We start from the raw sequence: 16,379 nt of genomic DNA, 5'->3' as shown, positions 1-16,379 counted from the left end.
CAGCTTGGGAGGGCCAGATGGCCGAGGCTGCTTTTTAATTCAACGGGCAGGCAGGCCCCGTTTGGTTGGGCAGGGTGGGAGGAGAAGCAAGGAAGGGGAAAAAAAAAAAAAAAATCAGAGGTCAGTGGGTAGGGAGAGGCTGGGCTCCGGAGCAGATGCCTGGCGAACAATGGGGCTTTTCAAGGGGATGCTGGAGGAAGTGTGGCGTGCGCTTTGTATTGCCTCCTCCGCATTGCAGGTTGGAATCGGGCAGCTAAATTTTAATGAAGTGCATTCCAAAGTGTGCTAGTCAGCCTGGGCTTGGGGAGCCAGAGCGAGGGGCGTCCCCCAGGCTTTGCTGAATGGGGACTGGGGGTGAGAGGGGGAGGGGTCCCACCGAAATGAGTTCCTGATGGATGGTAAAGGAGGAGATGAAAGCCTGCTCAGTGTGGAGGGCAGGGAAAGGGGAGGGGGAAAGCCTTAGGCCCCCGTGCATATTAATAGGCTCCAGCAGGTGTTGGTAAATGCGTGTTGCAGCATTGTTCCGGCGCCCAGGCTGGAGTAGGCGGGGAGACAGAGAGCTGCTTCTCCTGGCGGTAGTGGGCAAATGCCTTTGCACTTTGGTAGAGCTTTGCCAGCTCTCAAGAAAATAAAGAAGGGAAGGACCACCATCCCCTCTCTCCTTTCCCCCACTTTTAAAGGGAGGAATGTGCATGCAGAAGGCTTTTTAAGTTTGCTTCCTGGAAATTAACATGTGTTTGTGAGAACACTGTCTGGTCTAGGTAAGGTATGCTTGTCTGTGGGCATCAATAAATAGAGGAATCTGGAGTCTGGCTTGTGAGGGCTTGGGAGCTGGACGGCTGTTCGCCCTAGCCGGTTCTTAATGGGCCAATCCTGGAAGACTGGTGTCTGTATTTCTTTAAAGGGGCAGGAGTGTGTACCTTCCTTCCTCTTCTCAAACTCGGAGTCTGTCTGACCCGAGTACCAAGGGGGCAGTGAAGTGTGCAAGGAAGCTGTCTCATCCATAGAGTTGGCCTTCCACACAAAGGGAGTGGATTTGTGTCTGAACTAAATGGTTTGAGGGTACGTGTTGTTTATTTGTAAGGATTAGGAATAGGCCCCTTTCTCTTTCCAAGAGTTGACTATGCCTAGAGCCCTATCCATTGAGAATCATTTAGGAGGCTCTTTAGTTAGGGCTGTGCACTGGTCAAATAACCCTTGCTGGTTTTGTTGTTTGCTTGCATGCTTGTTTTTACTACTCTTGACTAGAACCTAGTCAGTGTTTTCAAAAGGTTGAGACATGTTCACTGGACGTTCAGATGAAAACTGAAAGCATTTGCATTGGAAGGGGCGTATGACTTTTATTTTGAAAATATTTAACCATGGGTTTATATACATTATGTCCATGTATATAATTGTGTATACTTAAACAGACTAACAATTGCCTTTTGGGTTCTGAGGGAAATGATTTTGTTGAGAAAGGCTTATACAGACAGTATCATCTATAAGGCCAGTGTCTTCTGAAAACTGGTGTTTTAACAGAACTTTGCAATCCTGCGTTGATTGGATATAGGTTCAGATTCTTTTCATGATTCAACTTGCACAGTACCTGGTCAATAAATCTGAGCTCACCACTTGCCTATGAATTTTGGTGCTGTTGAAAGCTTGAACAGATTAATGGTATCAACACTGTCTTGATTCCTCCATTTCTCAGCTGAGCAAACAGAAGCAGTCTGCCTTTGCCTTGGCTGCCTTTCTGCTCTGGGCTTCAGGAAAAAAAGGATGGGGCAGAAGGAAGAAGGAAAGTATTGCTGCAGAGACCCTCCTCTGTGTCCCCAATCCCACTACACCCTATCCCACCAAGTTATTGGAGCTTTCTTGCTTTGCTTCCCTCTATAGTTTCCCAGCCTGCAAATTTCAAGTTCCGTTTCTATGGCAATACCTTAAAGATAATGTTTGATACTGTGTCTGGCTCTCTTGTGTTTTTGCTACAGAAGTGGAATTGACCCATTGTGTCTTTTTTTTTTTTTTTTTTTCCACTGAACTTAGACTTGAAGTTTAGCTTCTGGTCCTTCTAGAGCAGAAAGCAGGGACAATTTTGTTTGTTATAGAACTTTTCCCAAGGAGAATAGGGCTTCCATAAAGGACCCAGGGTGTGTCCAGAGGACACTGGATTTATTCCATACTGAGACTGTTTTCTGTGCTACACAGCTGTAGATGGCCATTCTGACACATGGGATAACACACAGTCCATGAGTTTTCGGTACCAAAGAAGTCATGGCTGTAGCTGGTGTTCATCAGGAACATTTCCCAGGAGTGTATTCCACTTCATTCTTGTCATGAGGATAGAAGTAGAAGAAAGAAGAGGGAGAAAGAATAAACCTTTACATTTACAAAGTTAAACGCTGATTCATTAGTACCAGTTACTAAAATGAATAAATAAATAAATAAGTGAACAAACAAACACACAAAAAGTGTAGTTTCTTTGCCCCTAGGCAGTGTCTCTAAAGCAGTTATGGTAACAGCAACTGAGATGGCCTATTTCATGGCATGCATGTACCACTAAGTATGTAGTTCAATGTGTTTTTCTAATGTTGACTTATTAGCCTTTCCATAGGGAATAGAATGTGGGAGACTTAGGCCTAAATGTAAGAGGTTCTCAAGGTAATAATGACTACAGAGGTGAAAATACTAGAAAAAGCAGACTCAAAGACAACTCTCCATTCAAAAAAAAATTTTTTTTTCCTTTGCAGTTTTATTTTTGTGGCAAAATCCATTTCATTTGGTAACCATTATTCTCCCAGCATGTTTATTTTCTCCTTTAAAAAAAATGTTTCTTATGTTGATAATCAGACCCCAAATATTTGAATGTAAGCACATCCCTCGCAGTCATGCTGACACCCTCTGGCACCAGACAAACTGTCAGAGCGTTCTTGAGAAGTCTGGTGGAAAGAAAGGCAGCAGTGCCAGTCACTGATTTGGAACTCGGCAGATGCCTGTGTGACAGGGTCTCCTGCGGTTGGCCTCCAGCCTCCTGAGGAGTCGGGGACACTTGCTCCAGAGATTTTGCTCTGGATCCCGGCGTCTTCTACAGAGGTTTCTGCTGTTGTTGGCCTTCAGCACGTCTGTACAATTGGTCAGGGAGGCCCACAACTGGGGGATTATGGGTAAGCAATGCCCCCCAACTACTGCGATGTGGTGTTCTCATTTGTTAACCTTTCTGACCCTGGTTTTATAGTCATGAAAATGGATCTTTTTTCATTTGTTCCAAGAGTCTGGTAAGGTTGATGACTGAATGGGGCTTGTGGATACTCAGTTTGGTTTGGTTTATTCTCCTTAGACAAGTTTCTGGTCGCTCATTTTGATTTTTTTTCCCCCCAAGGAGATTGGCATCTTTTAAGTTTCAGCAGACTGTTAGATTCAGGTCTAAAATCAATGGGAAAATGTTGTTTGACATTCAATATCATGTTTGAAAGCGTCCAAACATGAAAGTAAAGACAGACCCTTGGCTTGGAAATAACCTGCTAGACTCAAACCTCTTCGGTATTTGTGGTTATGTGGCTTGAAAGGAAAAGAAAATAGTCCACGTGCATAGACTTCAGTCTTTGTGCTAGACATTCTTGTTTGTGGCGGGTTTTGCCATTTTCCTTTCTGGGAAAGTTCCCTGTGCCATGCCTAGTGCATAATACATACTGGGTAAATACTTGAGTGAGCAGATGCTCCAGGAACCCTGAGCAGTCACTTTGAGGCTCCATCTGAGTGCTAGAGTGCGGTTGCTTTTGCCAGTCCATGAAAAATCATTTCAGCCATTGAGAAGGGAGGCACACGTTGCCTTGTATTTAAAGATGCATGTGCCTTTCTACAAACTAGATAGTTGACCTCGTATTCTATAAGATTTTATTTTAAAAAGCACTTAGCTTTCTGCTCAGTGTTCATTTGATCTTCAAGATGATGCTGAATTTTTGCGTGGGGAGTATTTCTGTTCCATAGTAAAGATTAGCTCTATGCGAATCTACAAATTTGACAACAGCTATATGAAATAACTTGCCTAAAAGCAGTAAGTGCCATAATTTTCTAATTAATTGTGGAGCGATGCCAAAGACTGTTGCTTTGAAAATACTAAGTATAGATAGGACCCTGAAAGGGACGGTAATCTGCAAACATTTAGCCCTTTTTAATGATGCTTAGCGCCTGGGTTTATGGGAGCCTCTGCTGCTTCTCTTTACGGCTTTGTGGACACTTAGACTATTATTGACATTTCTAGCTAGTGGTGAAACCCCCCTGGAAGTAGCATGCATGTGGGTGTCCACTCTGTACCTTTAGATACCGGGGACTGTGGTACAGGAAGCAAGCAGGCGAGGTCTTCCCGAGCTTGTGATGCTTGAGTTAGAACCCATGTTCGATTTTAGTACAGTCAAGAGAGGGAAAGGAAAATTAAGGTAGAAATGATTATTGAGAATATTTTGTCTGTGTAGTTATAAAAGATTTGATTGTTTACAAATAAGGTGAGTCAAAAAAGATAAATATAATGTGTAATTTCAGTTGACCTCAGTCTCATACTTCAAAAGGAGAGAGAAGAAGGTGTGGGCGTGCACACGTGACGCTTGTGTGCTTTCGATGTTTCACATTAATATATGCATAGGCAGCTTTTATTCCTTTCAGTCAGTGCCACTTTTTTTTTCTACCTGGAATATATCTTTAGACAATAATTAAAATATCCTCCCCAAAATATTGGTACCAGATACCCCATATCCTGAAGTATGGGACAGAGTAGTGTAATGCATTTAATTCTCATTTGATGCCAAGCTTTTGGGCTGACTCCCTCTTCCCTTCCGTACTGATGAACAGTAGCTAGCGTAGCCCATGAGTTCCGCTTGTTATTATCAGTCTCATCTGGGTAACTTTTCGTGTCATCATCAGTTGTATTTTTAGGCTGCTTCATGCTTGAGCTGGCTGTGTAGTCACAAGACAGATTTAAATGGGCAGCAAATACTAACTTTGCAACTTCTCTGTGCTGAGAACCATTGGGGCACTTGGGATATATGATCAACCGCGTGGATGAGGATCCAGCATGAGGTGTGTGTTATAGTTCTGCAACAGTCAGTTATTTGGTATGCAAAATGGTGCAAATGTGATTGGGATGGGGGCAGAGGAGAGCAAGAAGTGCAGGAATATGGGGACTGGGAGTGTTGCAGTTTTAAATTGGGTGTTTAAGGTGTCGGGCTGACCCCCACAGGAAAGGAAACATGAAACTTGACAGAGTGAGGCAAAGTCTATGTCTAGGTGATGGACACTACAGACACTACAGCTGATGTGCTGAGAAATGGTGAGACGATGAGAATGGCTGGAGTAGAGAAGATGGAAAAACTGTGGAAAGTGAGTTCTGACAGTGGGACAGATGACGCGGGGCATTTTAGGTGCAGCCACGCTACTTAAAATGAATGAGAGCCATTGCAGAGTCCACAGGCAGAGTTAGCAGAGCAGTGGAAGCCAGGAGCACAACTAGGAAGCTGTCACGGTCTTCTGTGTGGAGGAGGGGTGTACAGAAGGCAAGGCTCTACCTTGAAAGTGAGTGGTGAAGGTAGAAAAGGATGAGGAGTGACTCTGAGTTTATCTTTTATTTTTATTTCTTTTATTATTTGTTTTTCAAGACATGGTTCTGTATAGCATCCCTGGCTGTCCTAGAAGTTGCTTTTGTAGACCATGCTAATCTTGACCTCACAGAGATCCACTTGCCTCTGCTTCCCAAGTGCTGGGATTAAAGGCATGTACTACCACAGCTGGCTTTATTTATTTATTTTTTTAAGGGTAGTTGTTTGGGTCTGATGGCTTCTTTAGTTTAGCTTGAACTCTATGGGGGAAGCTGAGAATATGTCATCTTGCAGTTTAGGTCAGGAGTTCAGCTAGGACTTAGTGAAGGAGAGATGTCCTATTACACATGAAATAGGTTCTCAGGAAGATCATGTGGAGTTTATAGAAACCTCCTTTTGTGCCATGAGTTAGGCTGTCATTAGTGGGGTCAGTCATGTGGCATCATGGTTAGAGTCATAGCTTTGTACCTGCTTGTGACTTTCTGCAGTGTCTACTCCTGAGGTGTCTGCTATCATTGGGTGAGAAGGGGTGTGCATCTCTGTGTGTGTGTGTGTGCTCATGTGTGTGAAGATGCATGTGTGTTGGTCCACATGCATGCTTGTGAAGGTGTATGTGGAGGGCAATGGCCAATCTTTGGTATCATTCTCGGGAATCCTGCCCATTTCCTTGGAGACAGACAGGGTGTTTCAGTGGCCTGAAACTTAGCACTTAGGCTAGACCGACCAGCCAGGGGCTCTAGTGATCCATCTGTCTTTGCCTGCCTTGCATTTTTATGTGGGTAGATCTAACTTAGGTCTTCTTGCTTGTAAAGTGAGCACTTTCTAAATGAGCCATTCCTCTAGCCTTAGAGAATGCATGCTTTTAGGATTAGAAATACCTTCACAAAGGGATTTCATAACACACATTGTTGTCAGTGTGTGCAGGTTTTCATTCTCATTTAACTTCCTTCAAGCTGAGTATAATCAATGTTTAAAAGTTGCACGGGTTGATAGAAGAAATGCTGTGTACAGATATGGTCTATAAATACAAATATTTACAATAAATACAGTCTTTACTCCAGCCTCTAATGGCCTCTGGTCACAGAACTTGTGTTCAGGTCCTGGAAGATGAGGGAATTTGCTCCCCTCTGTGAAAGTTTGCCTCCCATGAGCACGGTGGTAGCATAGGCCATGTTTAGCAGGACAAACTAATTGCCTGAGGACTTAGCTTCTTTCTGCAGGAGGATGTAACATACTCAGCATTGTTCAAGCAGCTAATTAAAGAATAATGGGGAGGCAGCCAAGTAGCAGTTTTAAAGTACATCTCCCATAAAGGGGGAAATTCTAAATTATGCCATTATATCAACACCAGGAAGAACAGTGCATTCTGACATGTGGACACATTTTAGTAGGAAGTGCTAAATTAAAATAGTTGGCACAGCCAAGGTAAAGTGCCCAGTGAATTCAGATTTCTTTAAACATTGTACAAGGTTGATTGAGGACTCTTTTCTTAACTAATGTATCAAATACATATCTTTCAGGTAGGAGGAGGAAAGTAGACTAGGGCCTGGGAGACAATGTCGTGTGAAGTGTGGCCCTTTCTCTCACTCGGGATCCAGCGACACTGATGGTGGGGAATGCATCTGTGGGAGAGGATAGCACACTGTCACCGAAGCTGAAAAAGTGCTTGGGGGGACAGTGAGTACAGTCCACTTGGCTGGAATTTAGGTCAAGGATGGTTGTGTGGCACCGGAAGCTCTGCTGGTGCCCTCGAAGGACAGAAGACAGAAAGACAGGAGGACACTTGGGGACTCCAGCGTAGAGGCTGAGTCATGTGCACCTCTTGAAGTCACTCGTTGTAGATGGGTTGTGTCTAAGAGCTGTACGGGACTGTCACAGGAGGGACTCATGTCCTACTGGGACAGCAGTCTTAGAACTTCTCTGGAGGGCAGTGGGAATCTTGGAGGAATTTAAACAGCAGGAGCTGCTTGCTTACAGATTTTTGAAAATGTCCCTGCCTAAGGTAGAGGCCATCTAATTGGTCGACAGGCCAAATATGATCTATTGCTTGCTTCTTTTCACAAATAAAGTTTTTTGTTTTTGTTATTGTTTTGTTTTTTAGATATAATCTTTCATTTGGGACATAGCTTTTTTTTTTCTTTCCTGCCTTTTATGCTGTAACTATACGGTAGAGTACCCGTAGCAGAGACTGTTTAGCTGTCCCCAAGCCTAGAAAGTTTGTTACCCTTTGATTTTTTTTTTTAAAGAAAGTTTTGTTAACCTGTGATTTAAGTTTGAAGTTAATGCATTTACAAGAAAGCTATGGCTAAAATAAAGCTCTGATCCCAATTATTCAGGAGAGAGCATTTGAAGGACTTAAGGAGTAATGGAATGAGGAATACAAGGGAAAGGAGAAGTTGGAAATGACATATTAGTTCTAGGAAGCGTGACCAGGGAAATGAAAAGGTCACAAGGGACATTTAAGAGGAGATGCCCAGCAGAGTAGGAAGTGTTTGAGCCTGAGGTTACCCTGAGCGAGTGTTGAAGAGTTGGGGTTTTGGCTTCGTTACTGCATAAAACCCCAGAAGTCCCTCATTGTTTTTCTTCATTCTATCTGTCTGCTACAGAAAAGAATCTGTCTCTGCCACTTTTAATCTTGGTGATTCAGATCTCAGCTTCACACCCTGTAGGAAGCCATCCCTGTGTGTGGTATGCGTGTCAGTTTCTCATGGCTGTGACGAACTCACTAAAGCAACACACAGGTGGTTTCCTCTTGCTGTGAGCCTAGAGGTTGCAGTCCAGGATGACTGGAAAGTAGTGGTGATCATGAGGTGGAAGGGCATGATAGGGAAAGTAGCTGCCCTCGTGCCTGCCGGGAAAGGGCAAACGAAATCTTTCAAAGGCATGCCCCCAGTGACCTACTGCAGCCAGCTTCTACCTCCTTGTTTTCCTCACCTCCCAAAAATGGCTTATTAATCCACTGACTGAAATATCCCAAAGATCTACTCAGAACATTGTGTTGCACAGGAACCATTCAACACATGAGCCTTCTGCTAAGTTTCATACCTAAACCTCCTTAATATGATACAGTATGTAATCTGGTCCATGCCTGCTCAAACCTCTTCATGTAGAATCATGGGAAACTCACTAATGTTTAGATGGTTGCCTCTGCAAGCAAATACTTATTTCTCGACCTAGAATATTATTCTAAGGTTAAGTACATTGTCTCATACATTTTTGTGTGATTGTAGGATCTATCATGCAATCAATTCAATGTACTAATATTTATCATGTAGTTACAGAACATGATAGTTGAGTGAAGGAAAACATCTCCCTTCTAAAAATTTTCATTGATTTGTTCAACAAAAAGTTGTCTAACACATTATATATTATCCCAGGCAGTTTGCCCTGCTCCTGCAGTTCAGGGCTTAACAGTTCTTGCTCTTAAAGAACTTTTGTTTTAATGGAAGAAGAGATAAAATACATTACTCCTATCCTTTCTCGGTTCCTAAGACTATAAAGCTTAATATTATAGAAGGATTATAGAAGGATTGTGAGTGTTTTTGTCCCCTCTCATCATTTTTAGAGATAGGCCTTGGGGTGTCCATCTCACCTGTATGATCCGATCCGCTCTGAAGGACATAAGATGCTTTGTTTTAAAGTGCACTTTCCATTCTTAGAGTAGCTCACCATCTTGGCCCTGGCGGGTGCTGATTTTGAAGATTATATTTTTTCCCCATCTTGTTGTTAATACATCCTTACCAGACTTGCTTTTATTGCAGATGCTCCGCTTTAATGGGGTCAAATTTAGGAAAGAATGTTTCACCCTTAGTCCATTCTCTTATCTCCCATGACACGCTGCTATCTGTATTCTTGAAATGTGACATGGAAAATTAAGGAACATGGAGTTTCTGGCAGTTTCCCATTTTCATCATTACATGAGCTGAAAGCATCAATTTTCATTTCATGCTTTGAATTGCTTGTAATAGGGGTTTTCAGTGAGTCTTTGGTAGGCAGATGAGCCAGAGTTCTGGAACTGTTCAGGAAAGAAGAGAATAGCTCTGGAGCCCAGGAAGACCCGCATATGTCCAGAGAAGAGAATTCTGGATACATTCCTCACTCAACCCTCAAGGAGAGCTGGGCTTGCCATGTGCTGTAGATGCTAGTTGTTTCTCCTGAGATTTCTTGTTATGTGTGATGCAAAGATGTGAGGTAGGCATGGTTTATTTTCTGCAGACAGTGTGAAAGTAGCAAGGCGCTGAGCACAGTGGTATCTTATTTTGGCATGTGTAATGATCTCAAAGATCCTGACCTCATAGCAGAGAAGCTCCCAGCAACAGATTAGGGATGGGACTCCAACGCAGTGGACACAGTCATACTGTACTTGAGGTTTGACTTTATTCATGGTCAGTAAACTTGGGGAGGCTGCAGTTTTGTTGTTGTTGTTTTCTATAAAGACACTTTCTCTAAGGCAGCTTTTGTGATTTACAAGCTCTATGGAAAACCTGTGTCTCTTACCCCAGACGCCTCTCTCTCTGTGTTGTGTTTGCATTTTCCAGAATGCAGAATGAAGGTGTTGGAGTGAACTGTTGTGCTTGCCAACCAGCAAGAGGGTGTTAAAAAAAAAAGTCTGTTATGTTTCTTGCCAGTTTGAAAATATGTATGTTTCAACATTTTGTCATTAAGAAAACTTATGTTAGTTCGAGATGGCTTTACTCTAGGTGAATTTTAAGTGTGCGTGTGTTCATGTGTGCATATGTGAGTGTGTGTATGTGTGTGCGTGTACACCGGCTTCTGAGAATTGTTAGGGTTTTTTTGTTTGTTTCTTAAAAACTTTAATTTTTGTGAAGTGAGTTTAATTCACTTGAAATTTACTTCCAATTAGGGATGTAGCACTGAGTTTTGGCAGTGTAGTCTTGGACCTGTCAGTTCATTCAGGGAGAACATTGAAATCTCTCTAAGAATTCTTTCCTCCCCGTCTCTTTGTAGTCAATATCCTTCCATCCCCAGGCATCCATATCTGGTTTTTGTTACTAGCATTTTTGGCTTATCTCAAATGCCGTATAAATGGAATAATTTAGTATTCAGCATATGAATTCAGCTTTTTTGCATAATAAGTAGAGTTTAAGTTACATCCCTGTTGTTGCTTGTATTATTAGTTCTTTTGTATTGCTGTATATTGTTCCACCTTATGAATGTGCCACTGTACACTTATCTGTTTACCTCTTGAAGGACTATTGAATTGCTTTCAAGCAGGAGATTATGAATAATGTCATTAAGGAGGTGCCGCAGAAAGCAAGAGACTAGACTTAGCATTCCTGGGCAAAGAACCACATGAGTACTCAAGAGATTTTTGTCAAATCGGGTTTTCACTTTGTGTGGGTAAATACATAGGGGTGAGATTTCTGGGTCACATGCTAAGTCCATGGTTAATGCTACGAGAAAGTTACCCTCTTCTACAGTGGTTGGCCATGGTGCATCCTCACTGTGGTAGGCAGTGGAAGATGCTCAGTTGCTTTATGTCTTCCCTAGCACTTGGTTTTGTCATTTTTGCTTGTTTTTGACACAGGCTCTCCTGTAGCCCTAGGTGATCTCATAGAAACCCGCCTGTCTCTCCCTCCTACGTATTAAAGGCGTACACCACCATGCCTGGCATTTCTCTAGCACGTGATACAGGTTGAGACTCCTTGTCAGTAATAGCAATGCTGGGCTCCAATGGGTTTTTAGTGTCATAGCCACTCTTAAAAATTTTTTAACTGCATTGTCTTTCAGAGTTTGTGTTTTCAGATGAGAAATTTGTACTAGGTAAAGGTTGTACAAATACTTCAAAGGGGTGGGAACTCTGAAACGGTCTTGTCTCAAGTATTTCAAATAAAAGAGCCTCAAGCTATACTGTCAAATTAAATATTTTCTTAGTCTTTTAAAAAATGTTTATAGGTGTTTGTGAGTGTGTGTGTGTGTGTGTGTGTGTGTGTGTGTGTGTGTGTAGATGGCTCTTAGTGTTTATTTAGTGTGTGTGTCTGTGGATGTGCACACACACAGCTTCACAGTACAGTATGGAGGACAGAGGACAGTGTGCAGGATCACATTCTCTCCTTCCACTCTGTGGGTTCTGGGGGTGAACTCAGGTTGTTGTGCTTGGCAGCGAGTATCTTTACATTTTGAACCATGTGCATTCAGCTTTTTTTTTGCATAATAAAATAGAGTGTAAGCTACACCCCAGTTCTTTTTCTTAGCCTTTTTAATACTGCGGTAGTAATTGGTCCTGTTTCTGACAATCATAGATGCTAAACATGCCCACGTGTGCTTGCTTGCCACCTGTATATCTTGTTTGGTGAACTGTGTGTATAAATTCTGTATCCATTTAAAAAACATTGTGTTGTTTACAATCAAGAATTTTAAGGGAATACACAAACTGTCAGTCACTCCTACTCATTAGTTTGTCTGATTTTTAAAATATCAAGATAGAGGCTGGAGCAATGGCTCAGTGGTTATGAGGGCATGTTGCTCTTTCAGAGGACCTCAATTTGGTTCCCAGCACCCATGTCACACAGTTCACAACAGCCCATAACTCCAGCCCTCAGGGTATCCAGTACCTTTGTCTAGCCTCCATGGACACCTATATGCACATTCACCCAGTCATACATACACACAAAGAACAATAAAATATCAAGATGGATTTCCCACTTCCTGCTTCTTTCTTTCTTTCTTTCTTTCTTTCTTTCTTCCTTCCTTCCTTCCTTCCTTCCTTCCTTCCTTCCTTCCTTCCTTCCTTTAATTTCTTTCTCTCCTTTCTCTCTCTCCCTCCCTTCCTCCCATGCTCCCTCCCTCCCTCCCTCCTTCCCTTCCCCCCTCCTTCCCTTCCTTCATTACTCCCTTGTTTAAGTTTTTGCTAGGAGCTGGACACATCTGGGCTTACACTGTCTCTGGCTGTAGAGATAGTCTTAGGCCACCATTTCACCTCCGTGAATTTGTTCCTTCATTTGTGCAGTAGTCTTAGTGCCTAATTGCCAGCTGAGGTCAACTGGCGTGTCGTGCGTAGACCCTCAAGCAAAATGTATATCTACTGAGCAAGTCAGGGAGTATTACTGATTTCTGTGAACTTTTCTGTAACAGATCTGTGAGGTGCCTAAAGGGAAATCTTTGTTGGGTTTTGCTTAGCACCGCAGCCCCAGGGGCTGGCGCATAACTGGTACGCAAAAGGCGGAAGTGAATCGTTGGAATGGGTAATACGTGAAGAGCATAGAGTGCTACTGCCGAAGCTTATGCAGTAGGACCGTCACACGTGTGGCTTTTAGGCACCAAAGTAAGTCTTGGGTATTTTTTACATCTCCATTTATTTTAGTGCTGTAGTCATTGATACCTTTTTAGACAACAAATTCAAATTTAATTTTAGGGAGTCTGACCAGATTTGAGGATGTGATGTGTTTGCATACTGCTCTCTACTTAATGCTTTTTCTAAAGGACAAAACCATAGCTGCAACTCACTTGTGGGCTTCTCTGTGCTTGGATTAGAGTATCTGGCAGTAATGTAATTGTGGACGAGCTGATGACTTCTTAGCTGTCCTCAACAGCTGAGATTCTTGACTAGATCTTCTAGGTTGGGGCCCTTTGTTTCTTGGTTGGTTTTAGCGGGAGGGAGGGTAGGTAGACTGCGTGTGGTTTAGCTTTCTTGCAGCAGCAGCAGTAGCTAGGCCATCAGGGTTCCTACAACCTGACCTCATTTTTAAGAAATCGCTGACTTTGGCAGGGTCCTGTCAGAGCCTCACCAATTCCAGTGTTGGCCTCCTGAAAAGCATTGTTTCAGCTGGTCTCAGCTGAGTCAGCTGTAAGTCAGAACTAGGTCATGATAGCTCATTCTGTAGGCCGGGCAATGCTTCTAACCAACCTTCCATAGGGAGGGAGAAAGTTAACTATAAGCCAACTTGCTTGCTTTCGAAAAGTGGCTTTTGAGGCCAGTGGACAAGGGAGGGAGGGTGGGATAGGGAATGTCAAGGAATTCGGGGATGTGTTAATTATTATGTTCTGTGAGCTTTACACCACTTTTGCTATGGAAAGATCTCCAGATTGAACTGCCTTTCCATGCTCTGGTGATCCACTTTCAGAAGCCGGAAGAAGCTGTAATCTCACCTTCAAGGAGCTGGAGAGACCTTTCTGTGTAGTCCATAGGAGAAGAGACTCTCCATTCTGAATGTATCTTCAGTTCCTCTCCTTAAAATCTGGCTGAGAACATCCTTCAGGAGCTGGGTTCTAGAGAAACCTTGTCTTGCTAGAACATGGAGAGCAGCCCCAGGCATGCTGTTGCAAGATGGTTCTTGAATTCTGCTTGCTTCCTCTGGCCTGTGTTGGTAGTTAACTTTTTGTTCTGTTGTTCATCTAACTGTTTGAAAACATTACTGTTAACATACATTAGTGCGTCATTAGCAAGAAATACTACTGTTAAAAGGAAGCTTAATGAAGCAATTTCTCTTAGAGGTTAGGAACACACAAATATTATTTGCAACACAATTCTATTATGCGTAGCAGCCCATTCCCACTGTCATATTACTTCATAGAGTAACTGCATCCCAAGAAATATCTGGGAGCTGAGACTAATGCTGTCCTAAATTAGGAGAAATTTCAAACTCCCTTCTGAGATAGTTAAAAGCATGATTCAGAGAATAGCAATCAAATTCAGAAAAAGAAAGTACTTAACATCTGCACTCACCAACACTGTCCAGGGTCAGTAGTTCCTGAGCCACATGTAACTGTTGGGGCCTTTCAGATATAAAACATCTAAACTGAGATCTGGTGACAGGTTAAGATACTGTGTACATTGAAGAGACTCAGTGTGAATGGATGGAGGGAAAACACCTCACTGATCTTAGTTCGTAGACGGATTTGACATTACAGTAGTTTGAATACGTTGAGTTAGAATAAACTAGTTGTTCAGTTTCACTTGCTTTTCAGCCTGAAAAGCTCCTTCATTTTTAAAGATTATTTTTAACTCTGTGTATGGTATATATGTATATGTTCATGTGAGTGCGGAGTTGGAGTTACAGTCAGTTGTGAACATGGGTGCTGGGACCCCACCCAAGTCTTCTTCAAGAGTGGTACACACTCTTAACCACTGAGCCATTGCTTTAGCCTCTCGAATTGTTTTCGATGTTATCTTTGTGTTTTAAAATTGTATACCGGTCCATATTGTATCTCTGTAAGAAAGAGGTATAATACTAGTGTGACAGTGGCACTCACAATTTCAAAAATTCAAGAAGTCAAAGCCATATCCTATGCCGGTATTCATTTGCTGGTTGAAATATGTTCTTCTTTGGAAAAACTTTGCATCCTCGAAGCAAATTATTAAGTATTGAAAACATACTCAACAGAGGCCTGGGACACGTGATAACTAAGTGTTTGCCCTGGATGTCTGTGCTCAAGGTGGCCATGGTATGAGGTTCAAGTGGGAGAAATGAGGTAATGAGGTCACAATGCAAAGGGAAATCCCAACAATATCCTTGGAAAAGCTTGTTCTCTGCAGAAGTTGTGTTTGACCTGGATTTCATGCTCAGAATGCCCTGGCACTCTCCTCCATCAACTTCCAGAGCCTGTCTTTGATGTTATGTGCCTAATAGCAGTTCCAAGGGCTCTCACCTGCAGTAAGTGCTTTTGTGGTGTGCTTACAGACACCCACGCTGCTCAGTTCCCAGGAACACTGAGGGAGGGTTCTGTGTGTTGTTCCCCGCTGTGATACTTGGGCCTGGCCATTAGGAAGAGAAGAACGAACCCAGGCCTGAGCCTCTTCTATATGTCTGCTGTTTCTTCTTCATACCCCCTAATCTGCCATGTAGGTTCATAAATGGTCTAGACAAGACCTTTATTCTTTGTCCACAGAGAGTGTGCTCTGTTACTGAGTATGTAATTGTGTGGGGTGCCCCTTTAAGGGTGAGAGGTGCAGCAGTAGAAAAGCTAAACTAATTCCTGCTAAACTTGATTTCGGGAGCAGGTAGTCTAGTAGGGCCTGTTGTATAGCTGTATAGTTTTAAGACACTCGACTGCAACAAATAGCCAGCCTACAGAGAACGTGGAAGTTACAGAGGCCAAACCATTTATTTAGCAATCATCGCTGTAATGTTGACTCCACAGGGGTGAAGGCAGTGTTTGTGTCCTGGGGTACTCATGGTGCACCTTCGTTCATTCAGTAACTACTTCCTGAACAACTGCCATCTTCCAGGTGCTTTCTTACATTCTCAGCAAAATGATGAATGAGAGAAAGGCTGTTGTTCTTGTGAGTTTTAAATTGACTTTTAAAAAGGTGGAAGGAAAAGGCAGAGTGCAACAAGGTAAGGGATTGAGGGTGTATGTAGTTTGGAGATGTGTAGCAGTTTTCAGCCGGGAAGGTGACCCAGGTGAGTTGGAGCAAGTTGGTCTTCCTTCCTTTGGCGCCTCGGAGTGGTGGTGAGTTGTTCGCAGTTGAGTGAACAATCAGTACAATGTCTAAAAGGCAGAAGCATGCCTGGCTTGTTTGATGATCAAGGGAGGGTGGAGTTGGCCAGAGTGGAGCAAGGAGAAGGAAAAGATGAAGTTGAAGAGGTCATAGGGAGTCTAATCAGACTTCAGAGTTGTTTGTTTGTTTTCACTTGTGGTTTTTGTTTTTTGTTTGTTTGTTTGTTTGTTTTGGTTGGGTTTATCTAAATAGTCCTGGCTGTCCTGAAACTCTCTGTAGATCCGGCTGGCCTTGAACTCAGAGATCCAAGTACCTTTGCCTCGGGATTTCTGGGTGTGCCGCCACAGCCAGCAACTTCAGTTTATTTAACTCAGGATTTTGAGTACAGATCTCCCGTAATCCAGTTC

General features: G+C 42.8%; 1 protein-coding gene across 42 annotated transcripts in view; it reads left to right on the top strand.

Moving 5' to 3' along the window:
* The window catches only part of Magi1 (membrane associated guanylate kinase, WW and PDZ domain containing 1), a 603,374-nt gene that overhangs the window by 383,394 nt on the left and 203,601 nt on the right, over positions 1 to 16,379 (top strand). For 4 of the 42 annotated variants that reach the window (XM_060383812.1, XM_060383820.1, XM_060383818.1 and 1 more), the window contains exon 1: positions 139 to 238. The exons of 37 other annotated variants lie outside the window; for them this stretch is intronic. The gene's annotated coding sequence lies outside the window, so the exon portion shown is untranslated. Of the gene's footprint in view, positions 1 to 138; positions 239 to 16,379 lie in introns of those variants that run through there. One more of the 42 variants, XM_060383816.1, reaches the window with a different exon arrangement.

The sequence above is a fragment of the Meriones unguiculatus genome, chromosome 5 (genome assembly GCF_030254825.1).
Source record: "Meriones unguiculatus strain TT.TT164.6M chromosome 5, Bangor_MerUng_6.1, whole genome shotgun sequence".
NCBI lineage: Eukaryota > Metazoa > Chordata > Mammalia > Rodentia > Muridae > Meriones > Meriones unguiculatus.
The sequence above is the reverse complement of the archived record's forward strand: the minus strand, read 5'-3'. Positions and strand labels throughout refer to the sequence as shown.